At 40.4% G+C, this 14,363-nt stretch overlaps 1 protein-coding gene across 1 annotated transcript in view; it reads left to right on the top strand.

The window, feature by feature from the left end:
• Positions 1-14,363, top strand: part of NBAS (NBAS subunit of NRZ tethering complex) — an 854,371-nt gene that overhangs the window by 418,034 nt on the left and 421,974 nt on the right. The gene's annotated exons all lie outside the window — the stretch shown is intronic.

Here is a 14,363-nt window from a genome sequence, read left to right as displayed (position 1 = left end):
CTGGTCACTACAATGTGCTGGTCACTACGATGTACTGGTCACTACGATGTACTGGTCACTACAATGTGCTGGTCACTACGATGTACTGGTCACTACGGTGTACTGGTCACTACAATAGCAGATTTGTCATTTTCACTTATCAATATCCACTGCAGCTTGTTTCTGGAAAACATTCATGGAGTCTAAATCATCACTACACCTGTAGATAAATTCCCAGCAAGGTATAATTTCCAAAATAGGGTCACTTGAAGGGGGATTCGCTCTTCTAGCACTTAGGGGCTCTGTATATGGAGTCTGCAAACTATGTTAGGAAAATCTGTCCTCCAGGAGTCAAATAGGGCACCTTCCCTCCCGAGTCTCGCTGTGTGGCTAAGCAGTACTGTACAGCCAGATATAGGGTATTTTCACATTCAGCTGAAATTGTGAGACAAATTTTGGTGCCTTTTTTTATCCATTTCTCCTTGTGGAAATGTATCTTGGTCTAAAAAATGTTTCTTCTAGTAAAAATGTAATTATTTTTCTTCATTCCCAATGGCATAAAACTCTGCGACACACCTGTGGTGTCAATATGATCCATGCACTGCTAGGTGAATTCATTGAGAATTTGTAGTTGGTAAAATGGGGTCATTCATGAGGGTAAGAGTCTGCTGTTCTGGCACTTCAGGGGCTCTTTCAGTGGGTCATGGCACCCTCAAACAATAACTCTTCTGAGCCTTGCACTGTGCAAGTATTTTCTCAATTACACGTAGGGTATTGGCACAATCAAGAGTAGTTACACAACAAATTCAGAGGTCCGTTTTTTTCATATTAGCCCTTAAAAAAAAAAAGTGGGGCTAAAACATTTTAAGGGTAAAAACATAATTCTTTCTTCACCGCCCAATGGTATTAGATTTTGTGAGGCACATGTGGTGTCAACATGCTCAATGCACCCTTAGATGAATTAATTGAGGTGTAGTTTGTAAAATGAGGTCGCTCATGGGTTTCTGCTGTTCTGGCACCTCAGGGTCTCTGCCAATGTGACATTGTGCCCTCAAACCAGTCCAGCACAATCTGAACTCCAATATGGTGCCTCTTCCCTTCTGAGCTTTGCATTGTGCCTCAAAAGTAGTTTTCGACCTCATATAGGATATTTGTGTACTCAGGAGAAATTGCACAACATATTTTAGGGTCCATTATCTCCTGCTATCCTTGTGAAAAAAAAAATTGTGGCTGAATGAACAGTTTAGTGGGAAAAAATGATTATTTTAAATTATTTTCACGACTGAACACTATAAACTTCTGTGAAGCACTTGTGGGTTCAAGTTGGTCACCACAATCTAGATGCATTCCTTGAGGGGGTTTAGCTTCCAAAATGCAAAGTGAAGTAGTTTTTTTTTTCAGTGTTTAGGCACATCAAGGGCACCTTGCACGATATGGCGTCCGCTCTCGATTACATTCTTATTTGCGTTTAAAAAGTCAATTGGTGTTGCTTCCTCTCTGAGCCTTGCTGTGCGCCTAGACAGTAGTTTTCCCCCACGTATGGGGTATTGTCGTACTCGGGAAATAGTGGACAACAAGTTTTGGTGTCAATTTTCTCCTGTTACCCTTGTGAAAAGAAAAAAAGGGCTAAAGCAAACTTTTTGTGAAAAAAGTAAAATGTTCATTTTTTCCTTCTAAGTTGCATTAATTCCTGTGAAACACCTGAAGAGTTAATAAACTTCTTGAATGTGGTTTTGAGCAGTTTGAGGGATGCAGTTTTTAGGCTTTTGTGACTTTTGGTTATTTTACGTCATAAAGACACCCTCAAAGTCGTTTAAAATGTGATGTGGTGCCTTATAAAACAGCTTTGTAATTTTTTTTAGGAAAAATGAGAAATTGCTGATTAATTTTTAACCCTTCTAACTTCCTAACAAAAAAAAAATGTTTCAAAAAGTATACAGATGTAAATTAGACATATGGGAAATTTTATATTTATAAATTATTTTATACAGCATGACTAACTGGTTTAAGAATGCAAAAATAAAAAATGTGAAAATTGTTATTTTCTAAATTTTCACAAGATTTCCAATATTTTCACAAATAAACGCAAGTTAGAGCAGCCTAAATTTACCACTAACATGAAGTACAATGTGTCACGAAAAAATAGTCTCAGAATCAATGGGGATCTGTTGAAGCTTTCCAGAGTAATTACCTCATAAAGTGACAGTGGTCAGAATTGTAAAATTTGGCCTAGTCGTGAACGTGAAAACAGGCTGAGTGGTGAAGGGATTAATTGCAATACTGTATATTTTTCAGCACATTTTTTTGTGCTGAAAATGCCTCCCTCAGCTTATACACGAAGACGGCGGTGGAGGGGGTGCGACGGAGCAGCGGGTGACAGTAGGCCGACCTAAAGCCTGTGCCCGCTGCTAAAAAGAAATGACAACAGCAGTTGCTGGCTTCAAAGCAGCTGCCGGGCCATCACGGGTGCCCACTCATTAAGGTAATGCATATTCACTTCTCTCCACTCCCATAGGAGTGGAAAGAGGTGAATATTCATTACCTTTTTGAGCGGGGACACGTGATCACTCAGCCGCAGGAGCTGTTGGCACCGGAACGAGATTCTGCGAGGGGGGGCAGGGAAGGTAAGTAGCATGTTGGTTTTTTTTTTATGCTTTTCTCATGGGGGCCATATATACAAGAATGAAGATAAGGAGCCATGCAGACAAGGATGAAGATGAGGAACCATTAATACCAATATAGGATTTATGGGGCAATGCATACCCAGCTTAAAATCAAGTCAATATGTTTTCCCAGTTTTTCGAGGCAAGATTAGGTGTCTCGGCTTATACTCTGGTCGGCTTATACGCGAGTATATACGGTATGTTAATATTAATATCAAGCAGAATTAGTTTTGGTCTTCCACAACAGTCACGGTCTGTCATGTGGCTCCTCGGTAAAATTAATTGCCCACTCCTGATATAGTGTAACTTTATGGGAGTTATAGAAATAGAGAATATTTCTTAATGAGATTGTCTCTAGAACAAAGTACATTTTAGTCAGTAGATCTTGGTATAATTATGTATTCCACAATTGGGTGTGTTACAAAAAAAATTACTCTTTTTTTCTGAGATAATCTCACAAATGTGCCCCGCTTTGATTTGTGCAATGTTTGTGTCCGACCATGCATAGCTGCTCTTGTTCAGGGTCGGCACATACCACAGCTCATTGCTAGGGTGGATGCACAAGTCAGTTATGATAAGTGAGTATACAGACAACACAGCAGGGGCTCTCGTGATTCTGACTGGCTGCAGCTATTGCGTGATACCAGAAGACTATCAGGCATCACAGCATTGTATATGAAGGAACACCACCGGTTTGGGAGACTGATATGTATTTTTAATTTTTTTTTTTAATTTTTACATCACACTGGACCTTTTTAAAAGGGGTTGTCCTATCTACAGCCAATAAGTCACCAACATATTGATTTCCACTGATCACAAAAAGTGAGGTCCTAAAGACTCCTGTGTAAGTGGAGCAGTAGTGAGCATGTGCATAGCGGGTGGTGGTTGCACATGCTCATATTTACTTTTTTTTTTAGATAAGACTCTGGATCTTTGGGGATCCCAGCAACCAAACTCCTATCAATCACACATCTGTCCTCTATCATGGGGCTGTGCCTGTATTATAAGTGGCACAGGGTTTGTATGTTTCAGAATCACACATGCTCGGTTTCCACAATCTACAAACTCCACCATATTGTGTTCCAGGGTAAAAGGGGAGCTGCTAATCCCTTGACTAGAAATCGGCGATGATCATGGTCTTCACCCTCGCAGTCGGTGATAAGGTTTCTTCTTGGGATACCCTAATGGGTCAGGTCTGTAATTTGATGTTTCCGTCCATGGCATAGACTTGGGAGCACATGTTCTACCGCCACTCCTATTTTGCCGTGTCCGGGAGAGTCAATATGGCTGTCATCCCCACCGATCAGACATTTATCACTTCTTCATTTCTTCATGGGTTGGAATTTCTCTTTAAAGCAAGCGGTTAAATGCACTGTCCATCTCTGCTGAAGGATAGCAGACATACATGCGTCCCCGATATAGATGAGGCAGTGTCCGTAAATCAGATTGGAGAGATAACAGACGGCCACGTCTCACGTAATCAGGATCACCGATCTCCCCCATGTATATCATACGCCAGGCATGAACCATGGGGATCACATGAATAACCCCGTCCTCAGGCGGCCGCTCCGCAGTTATTCATAGACTCTAAATGCAGTTATGTCAGTCTCGCCAGGAGAGCCCGGCCTGTGACCCCGCCGTCTCCAAGTAATAGTTAATATACACAAGGCACTCCGCTGATTGCACGAGCCCGGCGTACGGAGAGCAGCAGAAATTGGTTTTTAGAGAAGTAATTGCTCACGGCCTCAATAAGCCGTGGCGTTCGGATGAATATAAAGCATGTATTTCTGAGGTTCCTCGGGATGTTCAGGCCGTTTAGCTGGAGATGTTCTGATAAAAAACAAAATCGGGTTTAATACTTGTAGTGAACGCCTTAGACTTCATTGTTGGATTATTGGTGAATCCCATCGCACATTGGTGGCTTCTTGCCATGTTCTAAAAGGCAACCGAGCCACCAGTGATGTCTCCTAGAAGATGAGGTTGGACTGGAGTATATGATTGTGTCACCTCCCTCCTATACAGATGGTGTAGGTGGCAACTCGTATTGTAACCCTTGTGTTCAGAGGACATTAATAAGATTGAAAAGGTAATTTGTAGAGTTGAGCAAATTGATTTGTTTCATGACTTCCATTGAAGGAGAACTCACCACCTCTCGTGGCAGCCTGTTCCACTCATTGGTCACCTCACCGTCAAAAAGTTTTTCCTAATATCTAATCTGTATCTTCTCCCTTTCAGTTTCATCCCATTGCTTCTCGTGTTTCCATGTGCAATTAAGAATAATGATGATCCCTCTACACTGTGACATTCCATCAGATATTTGTAGCCAATGATTCCCAGATCCTAGATCCATTCCTCGTACGACATAGTTTGCTGTCCGCTCATTATTTAGTTTATCAATAAGTAATTATCTCATTGATCGGGGATAACGTGTATACTTAGTGCAACCCCTTTAAGGCAGAGTTGCCCTTTATGTTAATGCGGCCTTTTAATGCTGCTTTCAGTGAACTGCAGCAGGTAATCTGCAAAACTGCTGTCCGTGGTCCTGAAATGTTTCCATCCACACGGCCCCATTACTAGAAGACCGCCGATAATGTAGGACTGCACGGCCTGACAACCACAGAGGAAAGGATTTCATGGTGGCCCTGGGATTAGATGGAAACGTGCTATAATTTAAAGGGGTTTCCCACCTTGTTAAAGGGATGTTGTTGTTTCAGAGAATGGAGTTTACTCATTGCTGGATGAAAAATTGTAGCGATTTCCGATATACCTGTATAGTTTTCACGATCTGTTCCTATAGTAACTGGATATAGAGAGCAGCGAGGTTGTGTGACGTGAACACATTGGTGCAAAACTACATACTGTGCAGTTGTCAGATCTCAAGGGACAAAGGTAGTGGTCTCTATTAAAGGGATCAGTGAGGAGGGCCAACCCTCCTAAGCAGTCTGTATGGGCACGTAGGTCACAGAACGCTGAATAAAGTGACATCGTCATATCTTATTCCAAGGAAATCTACATTTTTCTTAATATATAAATGAGCTGCCTCCACAGCTTATATTGATAATGTAGAACTATTATCAATCTCATTTTTATTGTAGACACTGGGGCCCCTGGGAAAGTGGGGGCTGTGGGCAATTGCCCAATTTTTTACCCCAAATTTTTCACACCTGACTATAAGAACCCTTTGTAAAGATATGGAAACATATGAGATATATATGTGTATGTATGTGTATATATATATATATATATATATATATATATATATATATATAGAAAAATGGAACAGCACAATGCTCACCAATGGTGGGTGCCTAGCCCCTTGGATAAAATGGTCCAAACATTAATCCAACATGTATACCAAGTAGCAAAAAGAAGGCAGCACTCCAAAAAGTTTCAGATGAAAAAAAGGTGAAATTTTAATCGACCCACATCACTGCGCGACGTTTCGGCTCACTGAGCCTTTTTCAAGCAACGGGTGTTAACAATGATTGTGCTTTTATAGAAACAATTTGAATAAATTTACATATTACAATTGCCATTAATAAATGTCTACAAGTCCAATTACCATGTCACACAATGTCGGCCAATAGGAGTTCCAAAACACTTACATTTTACTAGCGCATGCGCTGTGGCGCGGACATAATGCTAGTGCGCATGCGCTAGTAAAATGTAAGTGTTTTGGAACTCCTATTGGCCGACATTGTGTGACATGGTAATTGGACTTGTAGACATGCGCAATGGAGTTGTATGAACGCCGATAACGGCTGATATAGAGTCCTCCATGTGGAGTTACCAGATAGCGGCAAGGTGAGGGTTATAAAATATGATTACTATGAATATAAATATAATCTATGCTAATGAGATAGTCTGTGAAACAAAGGAGAAAGTAGGGAAGTGTAACTTTTTATAAAGAACATAGCACAAAGCACTTTAATAAGCACAGAGATTGCACTGATGAGATACTATATGCACGTTATAGAAAATTGTACAACTGTCTGTTTATTTATTTATTAATGGCAATTGTAATATGTAAATTTATTCAAATTGTTTCTATAAAAGCACAATCATTGTTAACACCCATTGCTTGAAAAAGGCTCAGTGAGCCGAAACGTCGCGCAGTGATGTGGGTCGATTAAAATTTCACCTTTTTTCATCTGAAACTTTTTGGAGTGCTGCCTTCTTTTTGCTACTTGGTGTGTGTATATATATATATATATATATATATATATATATATATATATATATATATATATATATATATATATATATATATACATATATACATACATACATACACATATAAATATATATACAGTGGGGCAAAAAAGTATTTAGTCAGTCAGCAATAGTGCAAGTTCCACCACTTAAAAAGATGAGAGGCGTCTGTAATTTACATCATAGGTAGACCTCAACTATGGGAGACAAACTGAGAAAAAAAAATCCAGAAAATCACATTGTCTGTTTTTTTAACATTTTATTTGCATATTATGGTGGAAAATAAGTATTTGGTCAGAAACAAACAATCAAGATTTCTGGCTCTCACAGACCTGTAACTTCTTCTTTAAGAGTCTCCTCTTTCCTCCACTCATTACCTGTAGTAATGGCACCTGTTTAAACTTGTTATCAGTATAAAAAGACACCTGTGCACACCCTCAAACAGTCTGACTCCAAACTCCACTATGGTGAAGACCAAAGAGCTGTCAAAGGACACCAGAAACAAAATTGTAGCCCTGCAACAGGCTGGGAAGACTGAATCTGCAATCGCCAACCAGCTTGGAGTGAAGAAATCAACAGTGGGAGCAATAATTAGAAAATGGAAGACATACAAGACCACTGATAATCTCCCTCGATCTGGGGCTCCACGCAAAATCCCACCCCGTGGGGTCAGAATGATCACAAGAACGGTGAGCAAAAATCCCAGAACCACGCGGGGGGACCTAGTGAATGAACTGCAGAGAGCTGGGACCAATGTAACAAGGCCTACCATAAGTAACACACTACGCCACCATGGACTCAGATCCTGCAGTGCCAGACGTGTCCCACTGCTTAAGCCAGTACATGTCCGGGCCCGTCTGAAGTTTGCTAGAGAGCATTTGGATGATCCAGAGGAGTTTTGGGAGAATGTCCTATGGTCTGATGAAACCAAACTGGAACTGTTTGGTAGAAACACAACTTGTCGTGTTTGGAGGAAAAAGAATACTGAGTTGCATCCATCAAACACCATACCTACTGTAAAGCATGGTGGTGGAAGCATCATGCTTTGGGGCTGTTTCTCTGCAAAGGGGCCAGGACGACTGATCCGGGTACATGAAAGAATGAATGGGGCCATGTATCGTGAGATTTTGAGTGCAAACCTCCTTCCATCAGCAAGGGCATTGAAGATGAAACGTGGCTGGGTCTTTCAACATGACAATGATCCAAAGCACACCGCCAGGGCAACGAAGGAGTGGCTTCGTAAGAAGCATTTCAAGGTCCTGGAGTGGCCTAGCCAGTCTCCAGATCTCAGCCCTATAGAAAACCTTTGGAGGGAGTTGAAAGTCCGTGTTGCCAAGCAAAAAGCCAAAAACATCAGTGCTCTAGAGGAGATCTGCATGGAGGAATGGGCCAACATACCAACAACAGTGTGTGGCAACCTTGTGAAGACTTACAGAAAACGTTTGACCTCTGTCATTGCCAACAAAGGATATATTACAAAGTATTGAGATGATATTTTGTTTCTGACCAAATACTTATTTTCCACCATAATATGCAAATAAAATGTTAAAAAAACAGACAATGTGATTTTCTGGATTTTTTTTTCTCAGTTTGTCTCCCATAGTTGAGGTCTACCTATGATGTAAATTACAGACGCCTCTCATCTTTTTAAGTGGTGGAACTTGCACTATTGCTGACTGACTAAATAAATACTTTTTTGCCCCACTGTATATCTGGTATGCATATATATGGTATGTATGTGTATATATGGTATATATGTGTATATATGGTATGCATGTGTGTGTGTATATATATATATATATATATATATATATATACAGTGGGGCAAAAAAGTATTTAGTCAGTCAGCAATAGTGCAAGTTCCACCACTTAAAAAGATGAGAGGCGTCTGTAATTTACATCATAGGTAGTCCTCAACTATGGGAGACAAACTGAGAAAAAAAAATCCAGAAAATCACATTGTCTGTTTTTTTAACATTTTATTTGCATATTATGGTGGAAAATAAGTATTTGGTCAGAAACAAAATTTCATCTCAATACTTTGTAATATATCCTTTGTTGGCAATGACAGAGGTCAAACGTTTTCTGTAAGTCTTCACAAGGTTGCCACACACTGTTGTTGGTATGTTGGCCCATTCCTCCATGCAGATCTCCTCTAGAGCAGTGATGTTTTTGGCTTTTCGCTTGGCAACACGGACTTTCAACTCCCTCCAAAGGTTTTCTATAGGGTTGAGATCTGGAGACTGGCTAGGCCACTCCAAGACCTTGAAATGCTTCTTACGAAGCCACTCCTTCGTTGCCCTGGCGGTGTGCTTTGGATCATTGTCATGTTGAAAGACCCAGCCACGTTTCATCTTCAATGCCCTTGCTCATGGAAGGAGGTTTGCACTCAAAATCTCACGATACATGGCCCCATTCATTCTTTCATGTACCCGGATCAGTCATCCTGGCCCCTTTGCAGAGAAACAGCCCCAAAGCATGATGTTTCCACCACCATGCTTTACAGTAGGTATGGTGTTTGATGGATGCAACTCAGTATTCTTTTTCCTCCAAACACGACAAGTTGTGTTTCTACCAAACAGTTCCAGTTTGGTTTCATCAGACCATAGGACATTCTCCCAAAACTCCTCTGGATCATCCAAATGCTCTCTAGCAAACTTCAGATGGGCCCGGACATGTACTGGCTTAAGCAGTGGGACACGTCTGGCACTGCAGGATCTGAGTCCATGGTGGCGTAGTGTGTTACTTATGGTAGGCCTTGTTACATTGGTCCCAGCTCTCTGCAGTTCATTCACTAGGTCCCCCCGTGTGGTTCTGGGATTTTTGCTCACCGTTCTTGTGATCATTCTGACCCCACGGGGTGGGATTTTGCATGGAGCCCCAGATCGAGGGAGATTATCAGTAGTCTTCTATGTCTTCCATTTTCTAATTATTGCTCCCACTGTTGATTTCTTCACTCCAAGCTGGTTGGATATTGCAGATTCAGTCTTCCCAGCCTGGTGCAGGGCTACAATTTTGTTTCTGGTGTCCTTTGACAGCTCTTTGGTCTTCACCATAGTGGAGTTTGGAGTCAGACTGTTTGAGGGTGTGCACAGGTGTCTTTTTATACTGATAACAAGTTTAAACAGGTGCCATTACTACAGGTAATGAGTGGAGGAAAGAGGAGACTCTTAAAGAAGAAGTTACAGGTCTGTGAGAGCCAGAAATCTTGATTGTTTGTTTCTGACCAAATACTTATTTTCCACCATAATATGCAAATAAAATGTTAAAAAAACAGACAATGTGATTTTCTGGATTTTTTTTTCTCAGTTTGTCTCCCATAGTTGAGGTCTACCTATGATGTAAATTACAGACGCCTCTCATCTTTTTAAGTGGTGGAACTTGCACTATTGCTGACTGACTAAATACTTTTTTGCCCCACTGTATATATATATATATATATATATATATATATATATATATATATATATATATATATATATATATATATAGGATAGGAAAGCAGAGCCTTTGGTTGACTAAAGCAAATTCTGTGCAGATGCAGGCCGGCCGGCCAATGCCAAAAGAACACACATTTGTGCATTGGGGCGTGTGGGAACATTTATCTGTTGGGAAAATCTCAAGACGGTTCATTGAAAACTAAGTTCACAAACTAAGGTTCCGTTTCATTTTTCCATTCATACCGCTTTTTGTCTAATTTTTCATGTTTTATACTTGGTTTTCATTTGTACCTTATTCTTTTTATTTGCACCTTTTTTTTTTAAAGTCTCCTTTATGTGTGTTTTATTTATTTTTTATGTTTTTTGCTGATTTATCATTTGCGACTTTTTAAGAAGTCTCCCAATATTTGCTACAATGTCCGGCAGTCCACGCTCTCTTGGGTGATTTTCTGTCCGTGAGGAATTTTTGTACACTTTTTTTGAACATTTCAGCGGAACGTGCACCGTAGCCAACACAACATAGTTTCAGTAGCAGGAGACTCGCCGGTGGACCCAGGGAAGATGAGAAAAGAGGTTTTTTTTTTTGGTTTTTTTTTATGCAAAATGCATCAAGGAATAAATTGTGTTTAAAAGGGAACAACCCCTTCAAAGACAAAAATAAAGCGCATTTTTAATTTTGTTCAACATTCATGATCCATGTGCGCTATTTAGAAGAATTTTTCCCAAATAACATTGCCGTATGCCACAAGATTAAAAAAAACAAAAAAAATGCAAATGTTGAATCTGAGAAAGCAACATCCACACGAAACGCGCGTCGGGGTATGTGGCCGCAGTCCAGGCAGGATCCCTTACCAAATGGGTAATTAACCTTTTACTAACTATAATTGTGTTATATGCATAGCGTGCACCAGAAACATACTTTTCATTTCCCTCTAGATTGCTCCCCTGCCATATAGGGTACTAAATGGAACAATCAGACATAAGAAAGCTAAAAGATGCTGTTGTCTCTTGTGTAGTTTGACAAAATTCATGGGTGGTCCGCCTCATTATTATTATTATGTAATCCTGACCAGGCCTCCGGCCAACGTTCATTCATCTCACCTATGGATCAAAACCTTTGGTACCCATATACATTTTTATACTGTATATGTTTATTATTGATAACTTTCATGGAATAATAAAATCTTTGTAATTTTTTTGTATCGTGTCTCTGGTTCTCCTTTAAAAATACCGGATTCCTAATTAATAGCTTTGGACGCTGATTGGGAACATGTATTATTGGTAATAGTTAATACAGGGCAATGATAAATATTGAAATATATAAATCGATATCACTGCTTTACTTTGCTGTAAGAGCAATTCTAAGAAACCGGTATAAAAATACAAATTTGCTCACATTTTTTTTTTTTACTGAATTTTAAGAACTGCTGCCAACGACCGAAATGAATCCGATCCATAATGTGGACCCCCAGAGGGCCGAGATTTACCGCAGCCGCGAACGCTCCGACTGCCATGAATCGTGCAGTAGCAGAGCCGCAGAGCACTATGCTGCCTTAACCTTGAGAAATAAAAATCCGGGCAGTAGAATAATCTATTGGAAAAAAGAGAAGAGAATTAAGCGCGCCATTTACTACGGATGGTGTTTACCTACTCCGCTGAGCTTTATGGCTCTGACCACCATTTAAATGCGTTTGTTGAGCCGTGGCAATAAACATAATGGTAACCGCAGAGCCGCTAGTCGCTGGTGCTCGGCCTTCAATGCCAGATAATGAATAGGAGAATGGTAGAAACGCTTTGTCTTTTTTTTTTTCCCTCCACATGACCAGATGTACAATTTATTCCTTCTCGACTTTTACGGCAAGTGTAATTATTGTTTAGATGTTTTGACGCCGTCGTTGGCATTTCAAAGACGAATGCCAGTGTCCTTAAAAATTAATTCCCCGAAATATGTTTTATTTATGACGGGTCTACTCAGCCCCGCGGACTGTGAAAAGGCTAATGATTATTGCGCGTGTCCTCGTTGATTATGTTCTGAGACCGTCCAAAAGCTGTTCGCTCCTCTGTTAAGACACACATTTGTAGATAAATGCCGTACTTAAATGCTAAAATTCTCCTGGCATTCACTAAACCCAGACTCGTCAATCAGAAAGTTTGATCCATCGCTCCAGACTCCCTTACCGAATGTGCCGTACATCACCTCTTCCCGCGATTGGCATTGTGCTTGGTGATCTTAAGCTTTTATGCCTTTATTTCGACAATGCAATGCCCATGATGTTTTTAGGGCATAAAAAAAAATACTTTTAACCAAGTAGAAAGATGAGATTTTGACTCATTTCCACTGATCTTCGATAATGGTTATCTGCGCTATGTGAATTCCCCCCTGAAGACGGATTCTTAATAATGTGGGAGAATTCTGAATTTATGGACATAAATCTCTCCGGGCGTTTCCTATTATAAATGAAAATGAATAGTGCTTTAATAAAATGAGGATAATTAAACCAATAACAACTTGTTGTTGCCATTTTTTATGTTCTATCAGAATTGTAAAGCAATTAGAGCAGTTTATCTCAGCGGAAGCTGTGTTTTTTATTTTTCGTAATGTCACCTTCAGATCTCAGCTGTTCAGATGAGAACAATAACTGTATTAATGACAGACGCGCTGGGTGAGAGATAGCGCAGCCAGGAGCATATTACCCAGCCGTATTAATTATTAAAGCTTAATTCTTCACAAGATGATCAGTTCGGTAAACTCCGTGAAGCGATAAAACCACTTGATGTTTTTCCAGATCTTATCACCGTGATCACAATATATCGAATTTAGGAAGCAATTAGAATTGTATGCATCCATAGCGTAGCAGTATAATACTGGTGCACATTCTCACTTCACTAGTGCCCAATAAGTGCATGCCGTATAGGGGGACTCTACTGGGGGGATTTAAGGGGGGCGGCATGTAACGGGAAGCCTCCCAGCTACCATAGTAGCAATATAGGGAGGCTGAAGGTGTAGTGTAGGCCAGAGGAGCCTAAATATGGCTTTTTCTCCTTTGTTCATTGGTAGGAAAATAATTTTATCAGTGATCGGTATCATAATTTTGTGTGCATGAACAAGGATCACACACCTAGATTTTATTATGCCCCATCCTTTTTTTTTTTTTTATTTGCCACAATTTGTCACTTTCAGAGGTTTCTGACTGCAGGTTATCACACAATCCCTATTGAACAAAACATGCATGCCCTGCTGAGCTTGCATGTTTATGGGGGCCTGGGGTGGAAATCTAAGGTGTATGGCCCCCTTTTTACATGTGTTGTTTCCTGGCAGTGTTTGTATAGTGTGGGATGCCGCATGGCTTTGGGTCACATAGAAAGGGATAAGGCGGGCTAGCCACATGGCTACAATATATAAGGCTTTTGAGCTGTGTTATCAACACCTTCTTCAAATCCAAATTGGTCTTAAGAACATAAAAAAGCGCATTTTTTCCTTCCGAATCAGCACAGTTTCTTTGATGTTCGCGCTGTTTCTACCGGTAGTCCTGTGACCTCTACAGCGAACGGAAAGGCCACTTTAACTGATAGAAAGGATTGATCACCAGATTTCACAATACATATCGCATACACTAACTAGATCTCCTACAACTGATGAGACTGGTGTACTCACTATTCTTTCTGAAAGCTTAAACAGAATCTCCTCACTTGTAGTCCCAGTAACATCTCCTCAGGGTCCCTCCTCCCTGCAGAAATCTCACATTGCTCTGTACAAGCTGCAGCTGCCGGGCTGGGTGAGTGGAGACTGAATATACTTGGACTCCTGAAATGCTTGTTTTAATATCATTATTATACAGCGAGTCTGAAATGGATCTTTAGAGTAAGTGTTCCAGCCTCATCAGGTATAAGAGATCTGTTTAATAATGTGTGGCATTTGTATCCTGAAATATGGTGGCAGATCCACTTTATTGGTTGCATAGAAATTCTTAATCCTAGATTACCTCCCCTTTCCCTTGTCACCCATTTTCCAGGAGGAATAACAAAGGGTATAGTCCAGTGCATAAAGGCTGCTTCAGAGTTTCTGTCC

This window comes from Ranitomeya imitator, chromosome 5 (assembly GCF_032444005.1).
Source record: "Ranitomeya imitator isolate aRanImi1 chromosome 5, aRanImi1.pri, whole genome shotgun sequence".
Lineage (NCBI taxonomy): Eukaryota > Metazoa > Chordata > Amphibia > Anura > Dendrobatidae > Ranitomeya > Ranitomeya imitator.
Note: the sequence above shows the minus strand (reverse complement) of the source record. Positions and strands in the feature narration are given on the sequence as shown.